Genomic DNA, 11898 nt, shown 5'->3' on the forward strand with positions numbered 1-11898 from the left:
GGAAAGAGGCCTTCTTTGATAATGGAACCTTTTTTGTTTGTGTTTGTGTATACTTTTTTTTATTATTATTTTTTAACCTCGCATTTGCATGCTTGAGATAAACTCTTTAAGAAATTTTCTTTTGATGGAGTGGGTCTTAATGGTTATTTTTGCTTATTAATTCTTGTGAGTTATGTTTTTTTTTTAGTGTAAAACTCTTATTGATTCTGTTTGTCATGTAAGATCTGTATGTGTGTAAACAGGAGTATTGCTGTTTATTTCTGGCTCTGTGAATATTATTTCTGTCACTTAATATTATTTCTGTCTCCGTTAATATTATCTCTGTCACTGATAATATTATTTCTGTCACTGTAAATATTATTTCTGCCAGTGTTAATATTATTTTTGTCACTATAAATATTATTTCTGTTAGTGTTGATATTTCTGTTACTTAATATTATTTCTGTCTCTGTAAACATTTATGACACTATTAATATTATTTCTGTTACTATAAATATTATTTCTGTCACTTTAAATATTATTTCTGTCACTTTAAATATTATTTCTGTCACTGTAAATATTATTAATGCAACTGTAAATATTATTTCTGTCACTGTTGATTGATATTTCATTTAGTTCTGTCTTCTATAAGAGTAATTATTGACATGAATAATTTATTCTGTGCCAGATTGGCGATAACAGTTATATTTATTATGACTGGTCCCGTAGTTCTTAATAATAATAATAATAATAATAATATTATTATTATTATTATTATTATTATTATTATTAGTAATAATAATAATAATAATAATAAATAATAATAATAATAATAATAATAATAATAATAATAATAATATTTATTGACGTTATTACATATATTATCGTACAAATTTGGCGATAGTAATAACATTCACTATGATTGGTATTAGTTTTGCTTGATAATACTGCTGTCATTATGCCAAATTAGGAAAACCCTCTTCATATGTATTTATTACGATCAGAATGTATTTATTACTATCAGTATTTATTACGATCAGAATGTATTTATTACGATCAGAATGTATTTATCCGACCAGAATGTATTTATTACGATCAGAATGTATTTATCCGACCAGAATGTATTTATTACGATCAGAATGTATTTATTCGATCAGAATATATTTATAACGATCAGAATGTATTTATTACGATCTAGTCCCGAAATACGACGTAATCGCTTTCCCTTTCGTGCATCTGTTTCAGGGCTTTGCAAAGACATGAATAAAGATATTTATTGTTGTGTATCTCGGGGGTTAATTTCACAGCATTTGCATAACAAGAGATTTGAGGTAGCTGAAAGAGACGGACTGGAAGTTGTGTTGTTGTCAATTTTTCTCTTAGCGTTTGCTTAGTTATTAGGGACATTTTAATAAACTCTGTCTGTACAAAGAACTCATTTCCCCGTAAAACAAAACTCATTTCCCCGTAAAACAAAACTCATTTCCCCGTAAAACAAAAATTACAAACACAATATTTGTACAGATTGTGTTTGTAATTTTTGTTTTACAGGGGAAATGAGTTTCATCGGATGGGTATCTTTTTTTTTTTTTTTTCTATATTCAGGGTTTTTATTTTTTTTTATTTTTTCCACATTTTTAATCTGGGTTTTATTTCAATCTCTTGTGTGTATATATATATTATATATAAAATACACGTATATATACATATATATCTGTATGTATATAATATATATATACACACCTAAATATATATTATATATATATATATATCTATATTTAATATGTGTATATATATATATACATAGATATATATGATATGTATGTATTAGATATTATATATATATATATATATATATAGGTATATATCTATATATATATATGTATATACACTATATAATACAACACACACAAACACACTCACACACACCACACAACAAATATGAATATATATATATATATATATTATATATAATATAATATCATTGTATCATTGTATGTCTGGTGTACTATAGTGTATCTAAAATTACCTCAGTGGACACGCCCCCCCCCAAAAAAAAAAATTAACAAACAAATATGCTGCATTAATAAATTTTGCTCCCACATTATTCCTAATGGTAAACCTCTCAATACCAGTATTTTCGACGTATGTCATTATCTCGCGTATTACGTCATTCATTAGGCGTGTGAGCACGGAAGCATTGCTCACTATATGTGTATTATGTATATTTGTGTGAGCCCCTGTGAACGCTGGAAAAAGCACTAATAGCGCGTGCTGCTTTAATGGGTTGCAAGCCTTATACCCCTAAGGGGCAAAAGGAAAAAAAACCCGAAGCCATATCATCTGCGCTGGAGAGAGAGAGAGAGAGAGAGAGAGAGAGAGAGAGAGCATGAGTTCTGTTGAAACAATTTGAGAGCTGAGTGTGTGTGTGTGTGTGTGTGTGTGTGTGTGAGGGAGAGTGTGTGCAAGAGAGAGAGAGAGAGAGAGAGAGAGAGAGAAATTCCCTCTAAAGAAACGAGAGAATTTTTGTGCTTGAGAGAGAGAGAGAGAGAGAGAGAGAGAGAGATAGAGATATGCAGTTTTGCAACCATTAGTCCCTCTGTAGAAACAAGATGAGAATCTGTGTTTGAATGAGAGAGAGAGAGAGAGAGAGAGAAGGGTAGCCGTGAGAATCGTTAAGCATTGTGAGAACGACAGCGTGTGACGTATTTATTGCGTTCGAAGTACATACATCCCTTCCATTAAGTTTAATGTGCGCGCATTGCCTTTGAAAGCAGGTTTCATTTTGAGTGAGAGTTCTGTCTGTGGTATATATCGAAATATGTTGCTGAATAAATTAATTCCAGTGTCCCTTTGTAAATAATTTTCCTCGTGGGTGATTCATGGATAATGTTTGTGGTGCCGTAGAGTTCATAAATTGACATTTTTCGTTCATTTTTGAAATGTTTTATATGAAACTGACATTTTTCGTTCATTTTTTAAATGTTTTGAAAGAAACTGACATTTTTCGTTCATTTTTGAAATGTTTTGTATGAAACTGACATTTTTCGTTCATTTTTGAAATGTTTTGTAAGAAATTGACATATTTAATTCATATTTTAAATGTTTTGTAAGAAACTGACATTTTTCATTCTTTTTTTAAATGTTTTGTAAGGCCACCCTGATTATGAATGTTAGAGAACTCGCATTAATCTATTCATTTAAACTAGATTTAATTTGGAAAGTAAATAAAAAAAAACAATAAAACCCCGAACATAGTTGTTATTTAAAACACGGTTACAAAAAATTTAAATTACTTGTTTTTATTTAAACAAGATTACAAAAAATTTAAATTGCTTGTTTTTATTTAAACAAGGTTACAAAACGTTTAAGTTACTTGTTTTTTTTAATTTAAACAAGGTTACAAAAAATTGAAATTACTCTTGGTTATCCTGTGACAATTATCCATTTTAATATCAATATAGTTTTGCTCCTGTGAAGTTTTATCCATTAAACTAAGTTGTGGTACATAAAAAAACAAACATTAAAATCACGGACATAGTTTTTATTTAAACCAGGTGACAAGAAATCCAAACTATTTTTGGCTACCATTTGTAATTAGCTATAAATACCAATATAGCTTCTTGTAGTGGAGGTTCTTAATAAGCTTTTTATGCTTACAGATATTGGGTTCCTGTGCTTAAGTACAACACTTTTGATATGTCAGCTTCCTTTCACAGCAACACACAGTCAGCCCTTAGTACTTAGGGACCTCGTGACGTCATCATTTTATGGGTGATTGGTTCTAGTACCGCGGGGTTCAAATTGTTTGGTTCTAGTTCCACGGGGTTCTATTTGCGGGTTTCATTGCCAAAACCAATGGTTAGATACTTGCTCCATTATTCTCTCTCTCTCTCTCTCTCTCCCTCCCTCCCTCCTCCCTCCCTCCCTCCCTCTCTCTCTCTCTCTCTCTCTCTCTCACAGCGGTAAGTAACCGTTTCTCTTATTTTAAGTAAAACATGATTTTCTCTTCTCTCTCTCTCTCTCTCTCTCTCTCTCTCAGCGGTATGTAGAATGTCTCTCTCATTGTTAAGTAAATATTAATCTCTCTCTCTCTCTCCTCTCTCTCTCTCTCTCTCTCTCTCACTCCTTCATTAGCGAGAAGTGTGGAAGTATCCTTTACCAAGGCGGAGCATTCTGATATAGGATGTCGTCAGGATGGATTCTGCTCGTCATCCTTCATCCTCCACCACACTGATGATGCAGCCTACCACCCCTCCCCACCCCCCTACCCCTCCCCCTCCCCCCCCCACTCCCCCCCCCTCCCAGTTCCCCCTCCCCCATCATTAGACACACTTTCACGTCATCCACAGATCCTTTATTTATATATCTCCACTTTCCCCTCCCTCCCTCCATCGAATCATCCCCACCTCTCTCTCTCTCTCTCTCTCTCTCTCTCTCTCTCTCTCTCTCTCTCTTTATTCTTCTTTTCTCTATTTCTCTCTCTCTAATTCCTATTTTTCTCTCTTTCTATCACTCTCTTGTTTCTCTCTTTCTCTCCCCTCGCTTTTCTTTTTTCTCTCTGTCTCTGTCCCTCTCTCACATTCTCTTTCTTCTCTCTCTCTCTCTCTCTCCTCATTTCTCTTTCGTTTTCTCTCTCTCTCTCTCTTTATTCCTATTTTCTCTCTCTCTCTCCTCATTACTTCTTTCTCTTTCTCTCTCTCTATCACTCTTTTTACTCTCTCTCTCCCTCTCTCTCTCTTTTCTATATCTCTGTCTCTCTCTCTCATTCCTCTTTTCTCTCTCTTCCTCTCTCATTCCTCTTTTCTCTCTCTCTCTCTCCCCCTGTACGACCCTTCGGACTTTTAATGGCCTTAGTGCCATTCCCTTGAGGGGGTAGGGGGGGAGGTGGAGGTGGGGAGTGGGAGGAGGGGGGAAGCGGGAAAAAGTGGGGGGGGGGGGGGGTAATCTGTTGCCATCACGTGACGCTCGCCATTTAAACGAGACCGACGGTCGTGGGGCGAAATTTTCGCCCATCACATTTGATATCGTCGCTTAAATTGGATTGAAACCCTCGTATTGCCGCCAGCATAAGTTACCTTGATTAAATTCTCTCTCTCTTCCTATCTCTCTCCTCTCTCTTATTTCTTCTTTATCTCTTTCTGATTCCTCTCTGCTTATTTCTTCTTTTCTCTCTCTCTGATTTCCCATTCTCTCTCTCTCTCTCTCCTTCTTATTCCTACTTTCTGTCTCTTTCTTTTTTTTATTTCTTTCTCTTTTCCTGATTCCTCTCTCTCTCTCTCTCTCTCTCTCTCTCTCTCCTTATTATTAACTCCTCCCTCTCTCTCTCTTATTTCCTACCTTTCTGTCTCTTTCTTTTTTATTTCTTCTCTCTCTCTTTCTCTCTCTCTCTCTTTCTCACTCCTTCTTTCTCTCTTTCTGATTCATCTCTCTCTCTCTCTCTGATTCATCCTCCCTCTCTCTCTCTCTCTCTCTCTGTCTCTCTGTCTCTCAGCACCCACTCACTCACTTTCATCCTTTTCTGGTTTCTGCTCTCTTTCTGATTTCTCCCCACCCCACCCTCCCCCCCCACCCCCCTTGTCTGTCTATCTATGTATGTCTTATCATCGCTCTTCCTAAACTCAATTTCACTTTAAGATTCGCCACGTACGAATCTTCTCACGGGCGTAAGAAAAGCGTAAAAAAAAAAAAAAAGTTTTAAAAAAAAAAAAAAAAAAAAGAAGCCTGGAAATGGGTCCATTCGTTCTTATCGCCTTTCGTACGCAGATTCCGTATGCACCCTTATTACGCCGTAAGTCCGTCTGGGCTAGTGCTACACGTTGGCCCCGCCGCGCGGTTTCCTGGAGTTGCCAATGACGGATTATCTGCGGATTGATGGCATGTGTTGTTGCAAGGAGCGAGAGAACCTCGCCACTGACTGGCTTTTTATGGTAGTACAGTTCAAGAAGACAGTCACAGGGCAGACTAATATTCAAACAGTCAGTGTGAGTCATTTTGTGGGAACGGAAGTGTTTTTATATTCATTATTATTTATGTTATTATTATTATTATTTAGAAGATAACCCTATTTAAAAGGAACAAGCCCACCACCAAAGGGGCCACTGACTTGAAATTCAAGCATTCCAAATAGGAAGAAATATGAGGAGGTAAAGAAAAATACAGAAAGGAGAGATCTCGCTTATTAAAAAAAGGAAAATAAATTAATAAATAAAAAATGCATTAAAATGCTCAGAGAATAGCATCTTCGTTTGAACTTTATCTTAGTTTCCAATTGCACGTCATCCTCAGGGAGGCAGTTCCACAGTCCAACGGTTTGAGGAATAAAGCACCTCTGGAAGTTCAACATTTGAATAGGTTTCATCTTATTAATATGATAATATTAATAATAATAATTCGCTGCATAGTGGTGCTTTTGCTGATCAGCGAATCCGCTTGCTCTCGGCAGGAAAAAGGAGATCAGGGATCATTGAGAATCGTTTATTGCGGTTACTAAGAAATCTTCAAATACAACTTACTTATGATAAAGCCCCGTTTATCGCAATTACTAAGAAATCTCCAAATATAACTCACAGTAAAGCCCCGTTTATCGTGATTACTAAGAAATCTTCAAATACAACTTATAATGAAGCCCCGATCATCCTGTTCATTAAGAAATCTTCAAATACAACTTATAATAAAGCCCCGATCATCGCGGTTACTAAGAAATCTTCAAATACAACTTACCTATAATAAAACCCCATTTATCGAGGTTACTAAGAAATCTCCAAATATAACTTACAATAAAGCCCTGATCATCGCGGTTACTAAGAAATCTTCAAATACAGCTTATACAAAAGCCCCGTTTATTGCGGTTACTGAGAAATCTTCAAATACAACTTATAAAAAGAAGCCTCATTTATTGCGGTTACTAAGAAATTTTCAAATACAACTAATAATAAAGCCCCGTTTATCGCGGTTACTAAGAAATCTTCTAATACAACTTATAAAAAAAAACTTCGTTTATTGCGGTTACTAAAAAATGTTCAAATACAACTTACTTATAATAAAGCCCCGATCATCGCGGTTACTGAGAAATCTTCAAATACAACTTACAATAAAGCCCCGTTTATTGTGTTTACTAAGAAATCTTCTAATACAACTTATAAAAAGGCCTCGTATATCGCAGTTACTGAGAAATCTTCAAATACACCTTATAATAAAGCCCCGTCCATCGCGTTTACTAAGAAATCTTCAAATACAAGTTATAAAAAAAAGCTTCGTTTGTTGTGGTTACTAAGAAATCTTCAAATACAACTTATAATAAAGCCCCGATCATCGCGGTTACTAAGAAATCTTCAAATACAACTTATAATAAAGCCCCGATCATCGCGGTTACTAAGAAATCTTCAAATACAACTTCTTAAAAAAAGCCTCGTTTATTGCGGTTACTAAGAAATCTTCAAATACAACTTACTTATATAATAAAGCCCCGTTTATTGTGTTTACTAAGAAATCTTCAAAGACAACTTATAATAAAGCCCTGTTCATCGCGGTTACTAAGAAATCTTCTAATACAACTTATAAAAAGGCCTCGTATATCGCAGTTACTGAGAAATCTCCAAATATAACTTACAAAAAGCCCAGTTTATTGTGTTTACTAAGAAATCTTCAAATACAACTTATAATAAAGCCCCGATTATCACGTTTACTAAGAAATCTTCTAATACAACTTATAAAAAAGAAGCCTCGTTTATTGCGGTTACTAAGAAATCTCCAAATACAACTTATAAAAAGAAGCTTCGTTTATCGTGGTTACTAAGAAATCTAATACAACTTATAAAAAGAAATCTCGTTTATTGCGGTTACTAAGAAATCTCCAAATACAACTTATAAAAAAGCCCCGTTTATCGCGTTTACTAAGAAATCTTCAAATATAACTTATAAGAAGCTTCGTTCATCGCGGTTACTAAGAAATCGCGGTTACTAAGAAATCTAATACAACTTATAAAAAGAAGCTTCGTTTATCGCGGTCACTGGGAAATCTTCTCTCTGGTCGGACGCGTTTATCCTCGGCGGAAGCCTTAGGCCTAACGCGAGTTTATTTCCTTATTATTGGTTATATCTGAAGGGGGGGCCACCTTCTTCCCCTCTCTCACTGTCGTATCGTATCGTTGGGTTAATGACTACGGGGGTCGCCAGGCCGTAACGATAGGCCCGGGTTATTTCGTGGGGAGAGGTCGCTTCGGTGTGACACCAAGGAGCGTGAGGTTGGCCCCCCGTGCTACTGCAGATAAATAAATAAATAAATAATACATTACGAAAATTCAAAGCAATCTTGTTAATGGATGGATGACTCCCTTAGCGGTTCACTCGTGCTTTTGCAATTTATAATTAAAAGCATTTGCAATTTTTTATGGTTATTTGTAAAACATTTACAAGGTCTTTTGATTAATTTAAAACATGGAAAATTTTAATTTGAAATATTTGCTAGTTTTTTTTGGTTAATTGAAAACATTTGCAAGATTTTTTGGTTAATCAAAAACATTTGCAAGGAGCCCCATGCTGCTGCAGATAAATAAAGAGATAATTAAATAAATAAATAAAATAAAGAAATAAATAATACATTACGGAAAATTCCTAAAGCAATCTTGTATGGCTGGATGACTTCCCTCCCGTGGTTAACGCATGCTTGTGCAATTTATAATTTTAAAAACATTTGCACATTTTTTATGGGTACTTAACATTTGCAAGGTTTTTTGATTAAATAAAAACATGAAAAATTGTTTTTGGTTAATTGAAAATATTATTTGCAAGATTTTTTAGTTCATTGAATACATTTGCAAGATTTTTTGTGTGAATAAAAACGGTTTGACAAGGAGCGTGCCCGGTTGGCCCATTGCTGCTGCAAGATAAATAAATAAATAAATAAAATAAAATAGATAAAATAAACTAAATACAATAAAAAACATAAATAAATAAATAAATAAATAAATAAATTAAATAAAGAAAAAAATAAATAAAGATAAATGAAATTAAATAACTAACATTACGAAAATTCAAAGCAATCTTGTTTGTATGGAATGGATGGACCTCCCTCTAGCGGTTCACGCACGGTTCTTTTGCATTTATGATTAAAAGCCATTTATTGCAATTTTTTATGATTATTAGTAAAACATTTGCAAGGTTTTTTGATGAATTACAAACGTGAAATTTTTTTTATTTCATTCAAAATATTTGCAAGGCTTTTTTGGTTTACTGAAAGCCTTTGTTAGGTTTTGTGGTTAATTAAAAACATTTGCAAGGTTTTTTGGTTAATTAAAAGGTTGCTTGTTTTTTAGTTAATTAAAAATATTTGTGAGGTGCTGTGGTTAATTGAAAACATTTACAAGTTTTTTGGTTAATTAACAAGTTGCTTTTTTGGTTAAATAAAAACATTTAAAAACACTTGAGAAAATTTTGTTGGTTAATTTGAAATATTTGCAAGGTTTTTGGTTGATTTAAAATATTTGAAAGTTTTTATTAAAACCATTTGTTCTATAAGTGCCAAATACACAATCAGGTTTTGCATTAATATGCTGGTGGCAAAATATATTGATTAATTAGTGAAGAGTGACGTGTTCAGATAAACAATCATGTTAAGGGAGCGTCTACGGATTCCGTAAAACAACATTGGTTTGTAAATAATATTAGTAAATAATAAAACAGCAAACGTCTGTAAATTAAGAACTTTTCTGAAATGTGAATGACGAGTGATTTGAAATCGTCAGGACCCGAAGCTGTTTTTGTTCTTAGAGTTGATTTTAAGAAGAATCTGTCATAAGGTGACATTTTACTTAAGAAAATTCCACTGTTATATAGTTTCCTGTAAAGGTGGACTTTTTCTGTTTTGTAGTCCTTTTTAAGGGGGATGGGGTATCACGTCCATTTTGAATTTTTTTATTTTTTATTTTTTCCCTTTTTATCACTATTGTCTTTTGTATTTTTTTTTATTCTATTCATATTTTCATTTTTTGGTTGACGGGCAATTTCCACAATCGATATCATTGCAGCCAGTGGTAGTTGCCGAGCAGCGCGAGCGGCCAATCACGGTGGAGTGTCTTTGATATCGGGAGTAAGGAAATTTACCGTCAGCTCAGTAATATAATAATAATAATAATAAATAATAATAATAATAATAATAATAATAATTCTCTGATAGCCTGCATGTCTTGTTCTTGATCTAACTTTTTCATTTCCTGATTTCAAATACGACATTGATTCTCTCTCTCTCTCTCTCTCTCTCAAATCATCTGTCATCTGTAACTCCTTGAATAATCACTCATCTCCTCCATCCTCCTCCTCTTCCCCCCCCCCCCCCAAACTCCTCCCGTCAAGAGCGAACCCCCCCCCCCCCCTCACCCCCCCGCCCTTTCCCTCCCCCATCCGGTTCTCTTGCCTCAATTTGATTGCTTTTATTGAATTCCCGCCCCCGTCGGTTGCTACCGTGAGGCAATTATCGTTGCTTAGTGAACTGAATGAGATTGTCAAGTGGTTTTCTGTCCTTTTAATAACCGAGGACGGTGGATTTCCACAATTTTATTGAAGAAATATTACGCTATAGTAGATCCACATCAACCGTGCATATTATGATGTCTAGGCCCGTCCCTTACGACGCTCCTGATTGGCTGTTGATAAGCCAATCCCATGGCTGGAAACTCTCATTCCCTCTCTAGAGAGTTCACAAAGGCAGGATGTATATTCCACCTCTCCTGAGGGATACTTTTGAAAGACGTATCCCTCAGGAGAGGTGGAATATACATCCTACCGATGTAAACTCTCTCGACAGACTGGGAGTTTCCAGCCGTGCGATTGGCTTATCAACAGCCAGTCAGGAGCGTCGTAAGGGGACTGGCCTAGACATCAAATGCAAGGTTGATGTGAATCTACTATAGTGATTATTTGTAGGTATGAAAAATTTTGAAATAATTTTAAAGGCTTCTAATCTTTTAAGACGTACGAGTGCACACAGTAACCAAGTGATTGTTGTTAAGTATTAAAACCTGTTTTAAATAATTTAAAGGCTACTATAGAGCCTTCATATTGTTGACTTTTGCTTGTCTGTGAGACATACACATGCGCAGTGATGTATGAATACTGTAGCATAGAGTAAAGCTTAAGCATATACCTTGTATAACAGTCAAAGGTCCATATTAAACCATCATATTCAGAATTTTTCCCTGAGATATCCTTTCGTATTGTTGAGTTTTGAGTTTTGTTAGTCTGTGAAACATATTCATACGCAGTTGTGTATGAATACTGTACAGCTTGAGAAAATATCTTGTTTAACAGTCAAAGGTGCATATTAGCCCATCATATTCAGGTCTTTGCTGAAATGTGTGACATAATCCATAATTTTGCAAGTATGCACTTGCTCGCTATACCTGGGAACACGGCCACATAGAGCATATTCATCACAGTGCCTTATTCACAGTCTCCTCAGATGAAAAAAAAAAAAATTAAGCTGGCATAAGGCCAGCTTGACTTAAAGTTAACAGCAACAGCCTCAATTGCAGACCCACGCTTGCAGGCAGGACATTGCAAAGAGGGAGAGTGTAGGTACTGGCATAAGGCCAGATTTCTCTCACAACTACAGGATAAATGAGAGTCGTCTTTGGCGCAGTCCTGCTCTTACTGGGAGTTTGTAACGAATAAATAAATGAATAAAGACTTAAATAAATAAATATATAAGTGACTAAATAAATAAAAGAAAGGGAGCTGGAACTTGTACTGCCATAAAACTAGCTGATCTGAAGTTCAGAAAAAAAAAAAAAAAAAAAAAAATTAGAGAAATGACAGTACCTCAGCCTCGTCCCAACACTACCAGCAATGATGGCAGTGTTTCAATGAGCGATATTCTCTCTCTTCTCTCTGCTCTCTCTCTCTCTCTCTCTCTCTCTCTCT

Source organism: Macrobrachium nipponense, chromosome 16 (assembly GCF_015104395.2).
Source record: "Macrobrachium nipponense isolate FS-2020 chromosome 16, ASM1510439v2, whole genome shotgun sequence".
NCBI lineage: Eukaryota > Metazoa > Arthropoda > Malacostraca > Decapoda > Palaemonidae > Macrobrachium > Macrobrachium nipponense.